This window comes from Carlito syrichta, unplaced genomic scaffold, assembly GCF_000164805.1.
Source record: "Carlito syrichta isolate Samal-C Ts95f unplaced genomic scaffold, Tarsius_syrichta-2.0.1 Scaffold295139, whole genome shotgun sequence".
NCBI lineage: Eukaryota > Metazoa > Chordata > Mammalia > Primates > Tarsiidae > Carlito > Carlito syrichta.
Window position 1 is genome coordinate 15,791 of NW_007239235.1, and position 15,790 is coordinate 31,580.

The window sequence follows — 15,790 nt, forward strand, 5'->3', positions numbered from 1 at the left end:
GTGGTGTTGGTTATGTCATCTATTTCATTTCTGATTGAATTTGTTTGAACCTTCTCTCTTTTGTTCTTGGTTAGCCTAGCTAGTAGTAGGCTAATTTTGTTTATCTCTCTAAGAACCAACTTTTTGATTCATTGATCCTTTGTTTGTTTGTTTTGGCCTCAATCTCATTTAGTTCTGCTCTGGTATTTGTTATTTCTTTTCTTCTGCTAGCTTCAGGTTCACATTAGTCTTCCTCTTCTAGTTCGTTGAGGTGTAAGGTTAAACTGTTGATTTCTGAACTCTCCATCTTTTTGATACAGGTATTTAATGCTATAATTTTCCTCAAAACTGCTCTTGCTATTTCCATAAGGTTTTGTATGTTGTGTCACAATTTTCATTTGTTTCAATGGATTTTTTTCTTCCTTAATTTCATTATTTACTCAAGGGTCATTTAAGATGAGTTGTTCTGTTTCCATGTAGTAGTGCAGTTTTGGGAGCTTCTCTTCATGTTGATTTCTAATTTCATTTCACGGTGGTCCAAGAAGATTCTTGGTATAATTTTGATGTTTTAAATTTATTGAGACTTGCTTTACAGACAAGTATATGGTCCATTTTGGAGAATGTTCCATATGGAGATGAGAAGAATGTATATTCTGCAGTTGTTGAGTGGAAAGTTCTGTAGATATCTGTTAGACCCATTTGGAATATAGTCCAGTTTAAGTTCAATGTTTCTTTGTTAATTTTCTGCTTCGATGATCTCTCTAGTGATGTCAGTGTAGGTGTTGATGTTACCTACTATTGTGGTATTATTATCTGTATGTTTTCTAAGGTCAAGTAGTGTTTACTTCATGATTTGGGTGCTCAATGGGTATATGTTTAAGACAGTTAAATCTTCTTGTTGAATTGTACCCTTTATCATTATATAAGGCCCTTCTTTTGTTGTTGTTGTTTTTGTTTTTACTGTTTCTTATTTAAAGTCTGAGCTGTCTGATATGAGGATGGCTATTCCTGCTTGTTTTTGTTTTCTATTCACCCAATATATCTTTTCCCACCCATTTACTTTGAGTATATGACTGTCTTTGGCCAGTAGTTGGGTGTCTTGTAGGCAGCATATGGTTGGGTCTTTTTTTTTTATTTTTTAAATCTAGTTTGTCACTCTGATTCTCTTAAATGAGCATTGAGACCATGTGCATTCAGGGTTTATAGTGATATGTGAGGTTTTTTCCCTGCCATAATGTTGTGAGCTAGCTGAATTGAGGATTCAAATGTGTACTTGCTTTAAAGGCTCTATGAGCTTTCTACTTATGTGATCTTTTGTGATAGTGAGAGATGTCATTTCATTTCCAAGTTTAGAACTCCTTTGAGCATTTCTTGTAGAGCCTGTTTAGTGGTGACAAATTCCCTTAGTGTTTGTTTGTTGGGGAAGGACTTTATTTCTCCTTTGTTTATGAAGCTTAGTTTTAGAAGCCAAATTTTAAAGTCTATTTCATTCTCAAATTTTAAAGTATATTTCATTAAGAATAAAAAATATGTGAGAGAGTATATTGTAATTTTCCCTTGCTCCCCCTATCTCTCTCTTCTTTCCTTTCTTCCTCTCTCCAAAACTCCCTTTCTTTCTTCCTTCCTTCTTTTGTTTCTATGTAAGACCAAATGATACAATGATCATAGGGTTAAGCAAGTTTTCCAAGGGATTATATAAAAAGTCTTTAGAGGTTGACTTGACATATGTTTTCAAAATATTTAAAGGACTGTTAATGGAGCGTGTGTTCATGCCAGTGAATAAGTGAACTTATTCATATTTTCCAATGAGATAAGAGCACAAAAAAATTGAGCACCAGAAACTGTTGCTGAAAAAGAAATATTTCAATAATGACTCAAGCTCCTTGTCAAGGAGAAAACAAGGAATTAATAGTGTTGGTATTCTTACAGTGTTTTTGAATTCACAAATTTCTTCCACATTCACTTTTGTTGGAAAGTTACTCCCTCCCCACAAGGCTGGATGGGCAGAGATGTTCAGTCCATTTCTCATACTGGGCAGGGGACACATGGGGCACAAGGAACTCAGGCTTCTGGTGTGGTGCTATGTGCCTGACTTACCTGCAGGGTGCTCCATAGTGCAAATCCTTGTCCTCCCAGAGGATTAAACTTTTTCTGATTTCACTTATGACTGCCTTTTTGCCAATACTTAAATTCTTGTCTTGAAGATCTTCTGGGCTTGGTCTTACTTGGCTGGGTATTTCCTTGCAGCCCATGTGAATCAACTGTGCCCAAACCTTTTGTATGGTAAAGTTGGTGACTTACTGTGTTTCCCCATCTGAGGCAAGCAGGAGAATCTGAATTCTGTCTGAATACCTTCTGATTCAGACAGAAGTCAGAAGGAATATCAAGTTCTCAAATGTTCTTACTGAATGGGTTGCAGGACAACTCTTTCTATCTTCTCTAGCCAGACCTCAAATTCCTGCCAGTTTTAGGGATTTGTGAAAGTCTATAGACTTATACAGGGGCAAGAATAGAGCATGCAGAGGTGAAATGTATACTCTCTCTGAACTTTCAATGCATAGAAACTGAGATTCTGATTCTATGACTGAACACAATTCAATCACCTTGGGGTAAGGGAGGGGAAATGCAAGCATCCTACAGCTCAATTTTCTAGGTGTCTGAGCAAGAGAGAAAGTGAGGACTCTTCTTTATAGCACCTGTGCTTTTTTGGAAAAGCATGGAAGTGATCATCCCAACAAAGAGAATGCTAGATAAACCAACTCCTGATTTTCTATTAGGAGCAAAGTCCAAAATGAGCCATAGATTTGCCCTCCTTGGCCACTTCAACAAAAGAGACTATAGTTTGACTTTAGATTCAGGTTAAGCTCTTTAACTTTAAATAAATTCATATTTCTTGTGGCATTCACTATACTTCCTGTGCTTGCCATTATCTATTTCCTTTCAATTTTTTTTTTTTCACACTTACCTTGCTCTGCTCTGTATTGTAGATAAATTTAATGGGAGATGTTGGAGAGAGATTGGAAGGTGGCAAGAAGGAAGAAGTCAGAGTTTTGCTTCCTCTCTGTCCTTCCCCAAGCAGTGTGTCGGGCTTCTTCTTTATGACTCCAGCTTTGTTCTAGTTTCTAGGGGATCCTGAGCTTCAGTAATACAACCTTCTTTGTCCTTCCAGATTTAGAGATTGTAGTTTTGTCCTGCTGTTGTAACTCAACTCTTCCATTAACTCTATTATAAATCCCTTGATTGAATTCCCACTATTTGAATACATAAAGCAGTTTCTCTTTTCCCAACTAAAACAGCTGAGTAAGAAATGCCAGCTGAATGTGATAACTCATGAATACTCATTAGGAGGTACTGGTATTTTTCTTAAAGGTTCTTTCTTTTCTGGAACTTACACATGGACTATGACTGTCAGCCTTCCTCAGGTGTGAGTTTCTCTGAGTTGAGCACAGAGTTGGACATGTATATATTTTCTGAGGAGACATGGATGACTTAGAGAGGAAGGAGCTTCACAAACTCCTCTGGACTATTTGAAGCAGAGTGGAAATTATAACCACAATATTGGCCTTAGATTACTGGTGGGAGGGTAAATTTAGAAAATAATATCACCCATGCCCACTTGACTAAGCCATGCATATTTATTTATCTAGGAAATTTATTTTTGCTTATTAGTATTAGGAAACAAAAGCTGGTACCCTAACACTTTAGTGAGACTCTTTAGAGATCACAGAAGATTTTTCAACAGCTTAGAAAGGCACATTCAGAGGAAGAAGTAGAGGAGACAAAAAGCGTATTACCGAGCCAGGAAAGCACAAGCAAGAAAAGTGGTGATCAACCATGAACTTGTGTCTTGGGAGATTCAATATTAGGAACTCTATATAAATTTGATTTCAGTAGGTACTCCTGTTGAAATTGGGAAAAGATTTGCTTAAAAAGACTACAGACTTTCACAGAAAGGGTAATGTAGATCCAAGAGAAGAAAATGGAGGAAGAAAACAAGACTGGAAAAAAGGAAAATATGCAGATTCACTTTTATTGTAAATATAATGATAGCCTATGACACCATTTCTGGTAAAGCTGAGAAGCTCATACTGGACTGATCCTCTTGCACATCTTAACTATAGGTTTTAAATCACAGCAAGCAGTTCACTGAAGAAACTGCTGAAATGGCAGAATCTGAAGGAGAGTTGGTGCTTTGAAGCAGGAAATGCAACTGGGTAAGTTTCCAAGGCTTCTGGACTAGGAGTAGTGACATTAGCATCATGCAGGTTGATTAAAATTCATTAGAAAACCCATGATTCTTCTGCCCCGCAAAGCAGAGGACAGAGCTTGTGACAAGTACTGCCATTAGAAAGCCTGGCAGAGGAGGGGAGGGGGTTAGTATTCAAGAAAAGAGAGTCCAAGAGGAGAAGACTAGATTCTGCATAAAAACTCTGCCCATATCTGGCTAGTCCTTAAAAATTGGCTATGTATGGGCAGACCCAAAACAGCCTAAGTATAAAATAACTGAATTGAGATTTGTGATGTCACAGAATTGGCAATGTGAACAAACAAGTACATTACTTGCTGAAATAGACAATTAACATACTTTGGAATAGTGTAACAGAACCCAGAGTCGCCACAATATAACATTCACTATATCCAGGATATGATCACAAATTACTCAATACATAAAGCAACAGAAAAATTTAATCTGTTTTCAAGACAAAACACAAACAATGATCCAAATTTAAGAGGAGTCAGATGTTGAGATTAACAGACAAAGATTTTAAAGCAGTTTATATAACTATGCTCAATGCACATAAGTAATCAAAAACAGAAAGGAAACAGAAAGGAAATTTCAAAAGACAAATAGAAACTATTTTAAAAAGTGAAATTTTAGAACTGAAAACACAATACTTCAAATTAAAAAAAAAAAATCAAAGCATGGGCTTAACAGCATAATGGAAGTAAAAGAACAAAACATCAGTAATCCTGAAGATATGAAGGGGGACCCAAAAAATCCCAGAATTTATTTATTACAAATTGTGTATTTATTCTTATGTGTTTAAACTTCAGTCACCTTCAAAATACTCTTGGATGCAATACTGCTATAGAGATGCTTTTTCCACTGCTTAAAACAGTGTTTGAACTCATCCATTTTGATGCCTTTTAGTGCTTCTGCCTTTTTTCCCCCACCTCTTCCACATTGGCAACATGTTGCCTTTTTAGGTCCTTTTTCATCTGGGGAAACAAACAAAAAGGTGCTTGGGCAAGGTTGGGTGAATAGGGAGGGTGGGGCATGGGAGTCATGCTGTTTTTGGTCAAAACTGCTGAACACAGCATGGTATGGGCAGGTGTGCTTGTAAACCATCCATCATGAAATTGGCAAATGCCTTGAAAGAATCTTCAACAAAACAAAACACAACAAAACAAAAGAACTTCACTGAAGTTGAACACAGCCTCTCACAACAATACTAACTGAACATTTATGTCATCGAAGTGTTCCCAGAATACTTAGCTAGGGGGGGATGCCTGTAATACAAGGGGCCCGCCCTCCAAAAAATAATTCCATTTTTCTTTTTTGTTTAATCCCCCCTCATACAGTAGTAAAAGTTTCAATCTGAAAAATAGAAAGAAAAACTTTTAAAAAATAAAAGGGAAGTTCAGTGACCCACAGACAACATTGCAAGGCTTATCTACATGTGATTAGAATCCCTGCAGGAAAGAAGAGAGAGATAATAGGGCAGAAAAAAAATTAAATAACTACTGGTTGATAATTTCCCAAATTGGTTAGAACACGTAAATTTACAGATTCAAAAAGCTCAGTAAATACCAACCAGGATAAATATTCTTACATGAAAAGGTATAGAAATAGAAATCTATGCATATTCCTGAGGATTAGAAATAAAGGAAAAAACTTTTAAAGGTAGAATTTCTTTTGGGAATTTTTAAAATAAAGCTTAAAGAACACTCATAGCTGATCCAAATAGTTCCTTCATTCTAAATTCAGCTGGAAAAACTATTGCTTCCACCCTATATGGGATTCCTTTCCTAGGACTTACAGTTTATGGGGACCTGCTTTAACTTTCACATCTTTGTCTTCTCTTCGTGAAGTGAAGAGATGGGCATGGGATGCTCAAGTTTTCTAACCAAATGGCCACAAGCCCACTCAGGGACTGTGGGGGCCTCTTATCTGGGTCTGTTCCCCAGGGAATGGACCACGAAGCTGCTGTTATCAAGAGTGTCAGAGAAAGAGACTGGACAGAACTCAGTGGTGTGAGTTGAAGTGTCTCTTCACAAGTGTGGGGTATGGACCTCATTTGTATTTCTTCCCTGGGTCCCACAGATATTAGGGACAGGCATGCATGCAGCATATTTGCTATAACCTGAAGGGAGAGGAGGGAAGCAAAAGGGATGCTTAGAAACTTACTGAAATTCATAGTAAGTGGCAGATGTGGAATTTGCACACATTGCAAACCTCAAATCCTGGAATTTAAAAAAAAAATTGTATTTTTCCAGTGGGATATGTAGGAAAAAAACTGACTTATTTGTGTATATTAAACCATCTAATCTTTCATTTTAATTACCCACTTTTCTCTCTCTCTCTTTCTGCTTTGAAGTAGCTAACAGATGTGCAAGCACATGCGTTGTGTAAGGTACAATTGTGGCTGGAGTTGACATCGTGATCATTGGGTTGTGCCATCCAGATCTCCCTTCAACAGAAGACTTGTTGCTACAGCTGCTGGAGTTTTCTGTCAGCACACAACATCCATCTGCTAGTCCTTCCAGATTGCCTCAGCTGCAGAAAGACCCTTCATAGAAATACTTCTTCGCAGGGTGGTTCACATCCAGTGACTTGTAGATGCAGGTTACAGAGGCCTGGCTATCTCAGCCTAACTAGGGCACTGCTGAAGTCGTTCCAAAGATCCCTATAGAATGGACAGAGGTCATCATTTGACTTTCAAGACAGCTTATTTTTTCCCTTTTGACCATTTCTGCTTTCTTCCCCTCCCTTCCACAAATCTGGATACCAAGGACATTTCTTAATAAATACCCTGCACACTTAAGGTATCTCAAAGTCTGCTTTCTGAAAAATCTACAACATTGGTCATAAGATGCAGATAAAATAATTTATGTTTTCTGTATCACAGTGGGAAAAGTGAGCATGAATATAAGCTACAACACTATTAGATAAATGTTAGAAGAAGTAAGGGATATAAAAGTTCAGATCACTCTATGTGAGATGACTCGCATATTAAGGATGCCAATCACTTCTTCTATGCCCATCTACCTCCTCTTTAATGAGTCAGAACTTTCCATTTCCCTGGAAGGAATAGCCAAAGGTGCCTTGAAATCATGTACCTTTTCCCACAGTTGGCTGGTCAAGGAGTGGGCATCAGACTCAGTGAAAGTTAACCCATTGGCTTGGCTTGGTCTATCAACTTCTTTCTCCCATAAATTTGGAAATTTGACATAGTGTGAATGTACTGTTTCCACGGGACTCAAACTGATGGAAAAAACCAACCACCAGACATACAAAATACAGAGAGTGGATGTGAAGACAGCAAGCATAATGAAGCAGATATGAAGAGAGAAGCAGACAAGTGGGAACTTGGGGTCCCAGAAAAAGAGCAAGTAACTTCCATACCTGATTTTCTGGTTTCTCTGACTCCAGTCTCACATGAGACCTGGCTGCATTTTGTGCCATAGGTTCTGTGAATTTGTCCTAGTTGCTTTTTATCCAACAAATTTATCTCTCTTGGTTAAAGAGGCCTGTTTCTTGTAATAATATTGAATGAAGACAGTCATAGGGAAGGGGGCTGAATTGGGAATTGTTGGAAACATGATATCTCACTATAGGAAGATAAAGGGATCTTGGAATTCAAGGCAAGGGGAGCATCGCACACAGAGGTGCTGAGATACATAGTTGTTGGACATATTTGGAAATTGGGCCAACATGGGAAGAACAGAAAGCAAAGTAATAGGATAAACATTTGCAAGACTGGTGAGAAAACTCTGATTAATCGATGGAGCTAGCCAGGATTAAGGAATCTGATTATTCTTTTTAGGAATTCCCAGAGGATAATGAAAACAGGAAATAAGAGTAGAAAGCAGTAAAGGTTGGCTGTTGAAAGAAGTGAGGAAATAAAAATAGGGCAATGGTGTCTTATATGTGGCAGGGTAATAAGAAGAGATTAATGGAAATTGGCAGTAAAATAAAAGGAATGAATGGAGAACTAGCAGGGAATTTTAGCATTTTGCTGAATGATAGGGAATGGGTAAACTTGTTTCTTAGGCATGACTTCACATTTGCCACAGATGGCTACACAGGCTGGGCTCTGCCCAACTCCAAGGACTCCCCATAACACACTTCAAAGTAAATGAAGCCCCTGAAGTTGTGCAATATGGGTGGCCCTGCTCATAAGTCGTAACTCTGTGTGTCAACTCAGTATCTTTCAATTGATGACCATAAAAATCCCAATGCAGACTGGTTTCTAAACAGAGACCTTATTGGCTCATTTAAGCAAAGGGTGAAGCAGTATATGAGCTTTAGAGGGGTTGATTCAGAAGTCCACACAATCGGGGTTCTGACTCCAGATCTCTTGATCCTTTCAGAGCACTCTTCTTTGTGTGTCAAATTTACCCTCTGATTAGGTCCTTTGGTAGCCAAAATGGCTTGCATATTTGGAGCTCTTATTCTTTATAACACCCTCTACTCACAAGAATAGGATCTTCTTCAAACTGATTAAATATCTCCTCATGTAGCATGGACACAAATTAAGTCATGTCCATCCAGTAGTGTACAAGTGAATGTTTAACAACTCTTTCTGTCTCTCTCAAAAAAGGAGAAGAAAAAGAAAAGAGGTGGGTCCTTATTTCTCACCTTATAAAAAATTAACTCAAGAATTAAAGACTTAAATGTCAGACCTAAAACTGTAAAAATCCTAAAAGAAAACTTAGGAAAAACTCTTCTGGACATTGGCTTAGGCCAAGAATTTATGGCTAAGACCTTAAATGCAAATGCAACAATAAACCAAAAATAAATAAGTGGGTCTAATTAAACTGAAAAGTTCTGCATAACAAAAGGAGTAATCAAGAGAGTAAACAGGCAGCCTACGAAATGGGAGAAAATGTTCACAAACAATATATCTGACAAAGAACTAGTAATCTGAATCTAGAAAGAACTTAAGCAAATCAGCAAAAACAACCCCATTAAAAAGTGGACATTGTGGGGTCATATGGAAGATCAATTTTTAGAACTTTTAGGAATTGCCACATTGATTTCCACAGAGGCTGTACTAATTTACACTCCCACCATAAGTGGACCATAATGACTACTGTAATACTGTAAGAAAAGGATTGACAGTAATTGGAAACTGCGGTGGGGAGGAAGGGTGGGGAGGTGGGAATGACAGTAGTCGAATACTGACTGGGTGGGGGGAACACACCTCATCAACAGGGCCACTTGCACAATGAATGTTTGTATAACCAACACTGAATTGTACCTCACAATTTGAAAATAAAAAAATAAGCGGGCAAATGACAGGAGCAGAGATCTTTCAAAGAAGATATACAAATGGCCAAAAAAAATATGAAAAAAACGTTCAACATTACGAATCATCAGGGAAATGCAAATTCAAACCACAATGAGATACCAGCTTACATCAGTTAGAATGGACACATTTTTTTTTTTTTTTTAATCAGGGGTCTCCCTGTCCCCCAGGCTGGAGTGCAGTGTAACAATCACGGCTCACAGCAACCTCAGCCTCCCGGGCTCAGACAAAAATCCTTCTACCTCAGCCTCCGGAGTAGCTTGGACTACAAACATGCACCACCATGACTAGCAATTTCATCTTTTATTTTTATTTTTTTTTTAGTAGTAATGAGGTCTCGCTGTATTGCCTAGGCTGGTCTCGAACTCCTGGGTTCGGGCGATCCTCCTGCCTTGGCCTCCCAAAGTGCTGGGATTACAGGTATGAGCCACTGGATTTTGCCCAGAATGGCCATTATTTAAAAAAATCAGATGGTGAGTCCAAGATGGCGATGGAAGCGGTTGGGGTGTATGAGTCTCTGCATAAATGAATGGGTGAAGAGAACAGTATGCACCTGGGGTGTCAGCAAAAGTTGTGTGAATGTGAATGTCTGATTGAGTGGAGACGTGGAAAGGAAAGGACCGGGATCTCTTGCTTAGGAAGCTGCACAGAACACCTGCTCGGATCCCAGTGCGCTCTACCGCCCAGAGGCAGGCACTGTCTCTACAGCACCACCCAGAAAGGGGGAAAAAAGGGATTAAAACAGTGAAGATCACCTGCAACAGGTGCCGCCTGCCGCCGCAGTCTTGGTCCCAGGTCAGATACCAGCAACCCGAACTGCAAGAAAATATACCAGAGTAACCCGACCAGAGTCCCAGCGCAGGAGACCCAGACGCCCCATCCCCCAACTGAAGCATTTGCGGCTGTGGCAGCCCTGCCAGAGAACACAGCCCTAGATCACAGCAAAATGGCAGTGCGTTTTAAAGTGACCCAGTACCCTTTTTTCAAGTGATCCGGGAGACGTGTGACTCAGGTGGGCAACTTTCTGAGCAACTCACGAAGAGACCTGAACATAAGCGGATCAGCTAGGGGCAGTTCGCAGCATTCCTCCAACTCCACGGGGTAAACAGAGGGTTAGATTTGAAACATTTGCGGTCTGCTCTGCAACCTAAGATCCCAGCGTCAGCTCACAGCGGATGAGTAGTGGTGAGATTTAAAGTAACCCTATAACCTTTTCCCAGTGATTTGCGAGACGTGTGACTCAGGCAGGCAACATTAGGATCAGCACACACGGAGAGGGCTAAACACAGGCGGATGAGCCAGGGACACCTTCCAGCCTCTCCACAACAGAAAGGGGTAAAACAACAACAACAACAAAAACAAACAAAAAACAACAAGGGATGAACAGGGGACAGATTTAAAAGTTGGAAAGTTCCCCCTTGTGAAAACCCTCCCCTCTGTCACCAGCTAAGTAAGAGAAACAGTGCTTGGATCACTCCTACAGGAAACCTGAAGTCTTGAAACTGCCGAAAGAGGGTGCTCAAGAATTACATACTTTTTTTGTTTTGTTTTGTTTTGTTTTGGGGGGAATGATCTGTGTGACTACCTAATTTTTTTTTTAAATATAGCATGTCAGGAGTGGGCATTTCATTCTGTTTTACCCCTTCTCCTTCTTCTTTCTGTCCAATAAGGCTATATATGAGTGTGAAATTTCCTCATATTATTGGTTTTAGTTCCCTTGGGGTTTTTGTTTTATTGTTTAGTGCTGTTTTTTTTTTCTTCTTCTTTCTTTATTTTTGTTTTTATTTTGTTTTGCTTTTGTTACTGCTACTGTTTTGGCTTGGTTTTCTCTACCTCTTTCTTTTTCTCTCTTTCTTTCTTTGTCTCCCTGTTTGTCAGTTTGTATCTTTTTCTTTCTCTTCTTTGTTCTCTCCATTGTCATCCCCTCCACATTCTCTCTTTATTAACCCCTTTCCCTTCCTTCATGTTATTTTGTACCCAGGGAAGATACATACGTTCCCATTATATGGACATACTGTAAGGTGGTGGGAAGTAGACCCCTGGGGGCCCATACACCAATCAGAAAACATTGCGATCATCAGACAGTTTTTGAATCTTAGCAGCCCCTAATACACCTCATTCAAATCTCAAATCTGCAAGGGAGTAACATAGCTCCTCTGCTCCAACCCGGTTCCAAAAACTGAACTAGTCCAGAAGCTTTATTCAAGAGAGAATAGGGGGTTGAGCAAAAAAAAAAAAAAAAAAAAAATGTGAAAACTACTCCCTTTCTCACTGAGCAATGGAAGTAAATAAAAAAGAAAAACCCACCATAAATGAAGAAAAACCAAAGAAGAACCACAGGCACCACACAAAGTCCAAAGAGAATAGTCCACGAGTATACAGACTTCAGAACTCAGATGATGAAGAGATGAACAGCACCCAGACTGATTGGTCTCACACTACAAATGCAGAGATCAAGGAATGGATGGAAAAGATGAGCAAGAACCAAGAAAAGCAAGATGAAAATATGAAAGAACTAATGGCTGAGATGCAAACTGTATAGAATATAGTAAATGAAATAAATAGCACTTTGGGAGGCTGAGGTGAGTGAATTGCCTGAGCCCGCGGGTTCGAGACCCGCCTGGACAACTTGGTGAGACCTCATCTCTATAATAAATAAAAAAAATCAGCTGGGTGTGGTAGCGCATGCCTGTAATTCTGGCTACTCGGAAGGCTGAAGTGGAAGGATCATGGGAGCCTAGCAGGTCGAGGCTGCAGTGGTCGGGAGCGGCCACTGCACTCCAGTCTCTAGTCTGGGTGACAGAGTGAGACTCCAACTCAAAAAAAAAAAAGAAAAAGAAATAAATAATAAGCTGGTAAGCATGGAAAGCAGAATTAACCAGGCAAAAGAAAGAATCTCAGAACTTGAAGACCAAAATCTGGAACAAACCCAATCTGTTAAAAACATAGGAAGGAAACTTAAAAAGATGGAACAAAGCTTTCAGGAGATGTGCAACTTTATTAAGAGACCAAACCTAAGACTGATAGGTATCCCTGAAGCAGATAAGGAGAATGAGAGCAGCTTGGAACAAACATTCCAAAAGGTCTTCCAAGAAAACTTCCCATATCTCATCAGAGACACAACAATCCTAACCCAAGAGATACCCAGAACCCCAGCAAGGCATCAAATGGGAAGACCAACTCCTAGACACATAGTAATTCGTTTACACAAAGTAAGTATAAAAGAAAAAATCCTAAAGGCAACAAGACAGAACGGTCAGACTACCTACAGGGAAAGACCAATCAGAATAGCAGCAGACTTATCTACAGAAACACTTCAGGCTAGAAGAGAATGGAGCCCAATCTTCAGAAACACTCAAAGATAAAATAATTCCAACCAAGAATTTCCTACCCAGCTAAGCTAAGCTTCATCGGTAATGAAGAATTAAAATCCTTCCCAAACATTCAATCCCTAAGAGTGTATGCTGCCTCCAGACCAGCTCTAAAAGAGATGCTTAAGAAGGTATTAAGCACAGAGGAAAGGAAAAAAAAAAAAAAAAACCAACCACATTCCTTCCAAGAATGCAAGAAAACAAAGAACCAATAAGGCATGCATCATGACTGCAAGATTGAAAACACACACATAAATCAACCCCCAAATCAAAAGAAAACCAACAAACAAATAAGTAAACCAATAACAACAAAGTCTATAAGAAGCTTATGACAGGAATAAACTCTCATATTTCAATAATAAGCCTGAATGTAAATGCACTAAATGCACCACTGAAAAGGCATAGAATGGAAAACTGGATAAAGAAACACGTTACAACAATATACTGTCTTTAGGAGACTCATCTCACCAGAAGGGACCCTCACAGACTCAAAGTTAGAGGTTGGAAAACAAATTTTCAGATGAATAGAACACAAAAGAAAACAGGAGTTGCAATCATATTATCAGACAAAATAACCTTTAAGTTATGAAAAATTTTTAAAAAATACAGAAGGAAACTACATAATGATAAAAGGTTCAATTCATCAACAAGAGATATCCATCCTAAACATATATACATCAAACACAGGAGCACCAGCTACTAAGTAAACTTAAAAAAGATATTGACTCTAACACTATCATAACTGGGGACTTTAATACCCCACTGTCTACCCTAGATAAATTATTTAGGCAAAAAAATCAACAAGGAGATCTAGAATCTTAACCTAATGTTTGACCAAATAGACCTAATAGATACCTACAGAACACTCCACCCAACAACCATGGATTTTACATTCTACTCATCACCTCACGGAACATACTCCAAGATCAACAACATCCTCAGCCATAAATCAAGTATAAACAAATTTCATAAGACCAAAATACTGTCATGCACCTTCTCAGACCACAGTGGAACAGTGGAATAAAAATCAATATCAACACCACCAAGGTTCCCCCAAAACCCACACTAAACAGTATGATGCTGAACAACTCCTGGATCAACATAGAAGTCAAAGAAGAAATTAAAAGATTCCTGGAAACAAATGAAAACGAAGAAACATCTTACTAAAACCTCTGGGGTGCCATGAAAACAATACTTAGAGGGGAATTCATATCTTTACTAACACATATGAAGAAAATGGTAAGATCACAAGTTAACAGTCTAACAAGTCACCTAAGGGAGCTAGAAAACAAGACCACCAAAACCCTAACATCAGCAGAAAAATCCAGATTACCAAAATAAAAGCCCAAATATGGGATATAGAAGAGAAAAAATCATAGAAAAAATTAACAAAACAAAAAGCTGCTTCTTTGAAAAGACAAACATGACTGATGGACCGTTAGCAAGACTGATCAAGAAGAGAGAAAAAACCCCAACAAACATAATCAGAAATGCAAAAGATGACATTGCAACTGACCCTGAAGAAATACAAAAGATTATCAGAGATTACTATGTACACTTGTACAGAAACAAACTTGAAAACCTAAGTGAAATGGAGGACTTTCTGACAGCACACAACCACTGAAGGTTGAAACAAGAAGAAACTGAGATTTTAAATAGACCAATAACAACCGTAGAAATTGTCTTTGTCATAAGAAAACTACCCACCAAAAAAGGCCCTGGACCAGATGCTTTTTCAGCAGAATTCTACAAAACATTCTAGAAAAAGCGGATACTAATCCCATTGAAAGTATTCGAGGCAATTGACAAAGACGGAACTCTCCCCCAATCATTTTATGAAGCTAATATCACATTGATACCCAAACCAGGTAAAGATCCAACAAAGAAAGAAAACTACAGGCCAATATCCTTGATGAACATAGTCATAAAAATTCTCAACTAGATTCTAGCAAACCGGATCCAACAACACATCTCAAAAATCATTCACATGACCAAGAAGGCTTCATCTCCAGGACTTAGGGCTGGTTCAATATCCGCAAGACCGTAAACATAATTAAATACATCAACAGATCTGAAAATAAGAATCATATAATTGTATCATTAGATGCAGAAAAAACTTTTGATAAAATCCAGCACACCTTCTTGATAAGTCCTAGACACCTAGGCATCGATGCAACATACCTCAAAATGGTAGGAGCCATCTATTATAAACCCACAGTCAACATATTGCTAAACATCAGAAATTTGAAGCATTGCTCCTGAAAACTGGAACAAGACAAAACTGCCCACTTTCACCTCTCTGGTTCAACATTGTATTGGAAGTCCAGCTAGAACAACTAGACAAGAGAAGAAAGGGTATCCAAATAGGAAAAGAGGAAGTTGTCATTCCTCTTCGCAGATGACATGATCCTATACCTTGAAAACCTCAAAAGAATCTGTCAAAAACCTCTTTGCAATAATAAAGGACTTTGGCAAAATCTCAGGGTATAAAATAAATGTGCAAAAGACAGTCACATTCCTATACACCAACAATAAACAGACAGAAACCCAAATAAAAAGCACAATCCCATTCACATTAGCCACAAAAAAATGAAATACCTTGGCATTTTCCTAACCAAAGTAGTGAAAGACCTTTGCAATGAAAACTACGAAACACTGCTCAAAGAAATCCAAGAAGATACAAACAAATGGAAAAATATTTCATGCTCATGGATTCGAAGAATTAACATTGCTAAAATGTCCATCCTACCAAAGGCAATCTACAAATTGAATGCAATACCTGTTAAATTACCAACATCATTCTTCTCAGACCTGGAAATGACAATACAGAAATTCATGTGGAAAAATAAAAGACCACAAATAGCCAAAACAATCCTTAGCAAAAGAAACAAACGGGAGGTATCACAC